The following is a 5,193-nucleotide window of genomic DNA, read 5'->3' on the forward strand; positions in this document are numbered from 1 at the left end:
CACCTGTAATTATACCGATCGTCATATCTCAGCTAGCTGAGTCGACTTAGACATATGTGTCCGCCCGTCCGTTCGTCTGTTCATTATAATTTGTAAATACGATACAGGCCACAGTTATGGACCAGTTGTTACAAACTTTTGCATGTAAGGCGGGTTCTGGCCAAAGAAAATGCATATTTTTTATACAATCTCCCTTATGGCTAATGAGGGTATATACACTTCAATACGGTGAAAATGTGCCTTAATGAAATATTGGATTTAGACCCCATGTTGATTTGGACCAAATCCGTATCAGAAAAGTTGTAGTTGATTTAGAAATTTCCGCCTGTCTCCCGAAAGGGATACTCGATTTCATCCAAACTTTGCACATCTTAATATTTCTTCCAAACATAGTTCAAGCTTAAAGATGGGGAATATGCTTCTGGTACCTCCCACACACAATGCTCAAAATTGTGCGAATGTTGAGCTGTTAACACCTATGATCCGTCAATAGGATGCAAATATCGCGAAATATTGTCCAGGCTCCTGAAGTTAGATTTTCATGGTAGTTGTCAGGTCGACCCGACTGTACTGCCCCGCTCATCGAAATATTGGTTTTAGACCACATGTATATTTGGACCAAATCCGTTTCAGAAAATTTGGAGTCGATTTACACATGTCCGCACGATAACTCTCGAAGGGAATAACCGATTTCATCCAAACTTTGAACATCTTAATATCCAAACTATGTTTAAGTTCGAAGATGGGGAATACAGTCCACACCTGCTGGTACCTCCCCCACAAAATGGTCAAAATTGTGCAAAAAATTAATTTTATAATTACATGCAAACGGTCTATCCGATTTTAACAAAACTTTGTAAAACCTATTAACTTTACCAAGCCTAGATCTAGGTCCACTCTTTCTAATACCTCCCCCACAAAGGGTCCAAATTTTCAATATTTATAATACCAATATCAAGCTAATGGAATGTCCGTTTTGAACAAAACTTTGCACAACCTATTACCATTACCATGCCTAGATCAAGTTTAAAGATGGGACCCACTCCTTCGGGTATCTCCCCCACAAAGGGTCCACATTATTAATATTTATGAATTCAATATCATGCGAATTGAATGCCCGATTCGAAACAAACTTAGCACAGCCTCTTATCTATACCAAGCCTGAGTCAAGTCTCAACCCCTGTCTTACATGCCATCACTGTCAGTTTAGTATACCGTCAAAAATCATGTCTCTTGCCATCACTTATCAGTGATCACGTAATTGAATGGTGGGCGATTGATCCTCTCTTCTACGTCGTGCACGGTACTCACCAGCAAACAACAAACAAAATAGATCGCACAAACGTAAACCGTATTCAGTTTATTGACAAACGTTGAGCGCGAAACAAGACAAATAAGCGAATCAGTGTCGTCTGCCTTGTGAGAGATACACAAGCGTCAAGTTCCGAAAAACATATAAATACATTGTATTGAAATTATACATATTTTGTATATAACAACAATAACAACAAAATACATATATTGAATAAAAAATATATACAACAAATTAAGAAAAAAAGTCATAAACAACAACCAGACAAAAGACATCGATTTGTTTTGTCCAAAGTGATTCAGACACGCAGTGTGCCAAAATCCATTGAAGAAACGGTAATAAAAATGTGGTGATTTTTTTTTGTGCTTAAAGAAAATAATTGAAAAAACGATGGACCAAATTACAGCATAATTCGATTATAATGAACTAAATATTTTTTTATATATTAAATTACTTATATTGTATAAATTCCTAAAAAACTTAATTCGAAAAAAACGCTTCGTTAAAAAATACATGTTTCTTTATTCGTTATAAACTGGTCCTACTGTGTGATAATGAATAATATGTGTACAACTTGTTTGAATTCAATAAAATATCGGCGGTACTTTTTACAACAACAACAAAACAAACAAAAATAAAAATTTATGATTACTGACGAAATTACGAATATTAAACAACTGGAAATAATCGATTTACACAAATATAAGAGTAGAGAAAGAAGCAGGAGGGCATTATCGATTATTTGGATCTGCAAAACGGCTGAACACTTTTATAGAAAGTAATTTAAAAATCTATGCCTGTGGCTGTGCTGATCCTTACAAAAATATTCTTTAAGAAGTGAAATAAGCGTTACGTTCGACCGGACCGAACGTTTTTACCTTCATTCACGCTAAATATTAAATCAGTAGGTGGTTTTATATTCTGGCTAGGCCTAAATGCGGGCCGATATAGTTCATTCTCAAACCTGACGACAACAGATGGCTACATCGACATATCTCCTTAGAATATCATACTAGGGTATAAACAGAATATCTTCCATACCAAGGTGGAATACAGCTATATGGAGACAAGCCCAACACGCGGATCGAATCAGTTAACTATTTTAATATAAAAAGGGGGTTATGTAACACCCCAAAAAGAGGAGAATATAAATAATTTTATGCAGGCAGATTTGTTTCCAAATACGTATACAAAATACCAAATTACAGCGAATTCGATGTAAAAATGCGCCAAAAAGCCTAAGAATACTGCAATTTTGGGGATTCAGTTATATGGGGGCTAACGGAAAAAGTGGTAATTTTTAGTTATATATTTGTAAGAAGGCAAAGTGCCAAATTACAGGGAATTTGGTTGAAAACGCGCTTAAAAACCCCAAAATACCGAACATTTGAGGGGATACCCTTATATGGGGGCTACAAGAAAAAGTGGACCGATATTTATAATATTTGGTGGACAAATATGGTACCCAATAGGAACCCATTGTACTAAATCTCCGGTTAAAAAACTCACTTAAAAACCCCAAACTAACGAACATTGGAGGGGGTACCCTTATATGGGGGATACCAGAAAAGTGGACCGATATTCATAATTTTTAGTCGAGAAATGTGATACGCAATAAGATCCTAATGTACCAAACTGCAGAAAATATGGTTTAAAAACGCGCTCAAGAACCCCCAAATATCGAAAATTGAAGGGTGCCCTTATATGGGAGCTAGCCCATCTTCGAACTTGACTGCCTGCAGACAAAAGTCGACTCTATGCAAAATGTTGGTGATCTATCTCAATTCATTTAGATACTTAAATCGTCATCGAGTTTTAAGCTGATCAAGATTATATACACTTTATAGGGTCGGAAATGAGTATTGCGATGAGTTACAAACAGAAAAACAAAATAAAGAAACCCCTCCATACTATAGTGGAAGGCGTGCAAACCCCTACGAATATATGCTTTACAAATCCGCGCCTATGATATTGATATTCCCGAAAAAAAAAATTTTAATATCTAGACCCATGGCTGTGACTAGGGTTCAGAAAAAAAATCTTTAAACAATCCCCTTATATGACTTCGATATTGGCTATGAAAATATTTTTTTATCGTCGACCACATCATTAGCTGGACATTCAAAATACCTTTAATCGAACAATACAAAAAGGGGGGTTGCATTTTTATATGATGGTAATGTCCAATGTTCGATATTTATAATCATTTGTGGTAAGTTTCTCCAACCAATGAGAATATCAAAATATAAAATTAGAGTTAAATAGGTTGAAATTTTCAAAATTACTAAAATTGTATGTACCTTTATATGGTAGCTACCCTAAAACACGGGTCAATATTCATAATTTTCGGTAGGAAGATTTGCTGGATGTTTCCTCAAGGAAAATATTCTTTTAAAAAATCCACAACTATGTCTGTTTTGATATCTACAAAAATATTCATTAAACCAGTGGGCGGAGTAGTATAGTCGGATCAAGCTGACTATTTGATACCCTACACAACTACCAAAGAACTCTAACTTTCAGCTCATAACATTCGAATTAGTTTGTTAGATCCTGTCCCCTGTATAAATATGTTGATGTTTGGCTTAAAGTAGTGGTCTCTTGACCGAATTGAAAAGCAGGCAAAATCAAAGTTTTCGGTGCATTTTATCCCGTCTCATAGTTCTTGACCATAACCAGAATTTCGAATCCAAACTCTGATATTTATTACACAAAATTAAGGGTCCATTTGTCCTGCTAAATATTGACCGATTATGATGAAAACAGCCATCGCTTCTGCGTGTAAAATTTCGTGGTGATCTATTTATTATTCAAAAATTAAAGTTTTTGGTCTCTTTCTTACTTACTTAGCTGGCTTGTTACAGAACGGTTGTTCCATAAGCCGAGCTTAAAAAAGATTTCCAAGCCCGTCGGTCTTGTGCGCAAGTCCACCAATTTGGAAGACCACGTTCCAAGATGTTGTTTTCTACTTGGTCTTTCCATCTAATTCGTGGCCTTCCCCTTCTACGGGAACCATCAGTAGGCTCATTTTTATATGCCTTTTGAGCTGGGGCATCTTCATTCATCCGCACAACATGGCCTAGCCACCGTAGTCGCTGCAGCTCAATACGACTGACTATGTCGATGTCCGCGTATAAATTGTAAAGCTCGTGGTTCATTCGAAGCCGATATTCATCGTCGACGCAGATCGGCCCGTAGATCTTTCTGAGAATTTTTCTCTCAAACACCCCGAGCGCTGCCTCATCTGCTTGCGCAAGTACCCATGCTTCTGATCCATGTAATAGCACGGTTAGTATCAGCGTCTTGTTAAGTGTGAGTTTGGTCTGGCGAGAGGTGGCCTTGTTTCTAAACTGCTTACTTAGACCATAGTAGCATCTGTTGGCCATCACTACCCTTCTCCGAATTTCAAAACTGATGTCATTCGTTTTATTTATGGCGGTACCAAAGTATATAAAGTCTTTAACTACCTCGAAGCTGTAGTTCTCAAGTTCCACAGTTGGTCCGAGTCTACTGGACGTCTTGCGCGTTGATACCATCAGCTTGGTCTTCTCGCCGTTTACTGCCAGACCCACTTTGGCAGACTCCTTTTCAATTTGTTTAAAGGTGGCTGTTACCGCTCCCAATGTTCGCCCCATTATATCGATGTCATCGGCGTAGGCGAGTATCTGGTGTTGTTTGGTGTACAGAGTGCCATTTCTGTTCACCTTTGCGTCTCGTATGACCTTTTCCAGTAGGATGTTAAAAAGATCACACGACAAACTGTCACCTTGTCTGAATCCTCGTTCGGTATTGAAGGGCTCCGATAGGTCCTTTCCTACTTTAACGGCTGACCTTGTGCCACTTAAAGTTATCCTGCATAGCCGTATTAATTTTGCAGGAAT

This window comes from Musca vetustissima, unplaced genomic scaffold (genome assembly GCF_032173495.1).
Source record: "Musca vetustissima isolate MV318-11 ecotype Yass unplaced genomic scaffold, APGP_CSIRO_Mvet_v1 utg11920, whole genome shotgun sequence".
NCBI lineage: Eukaryota > Metazoa > Arthropoda > Insecta > Diptera > Muscidae > Musca > Musca vetustissima.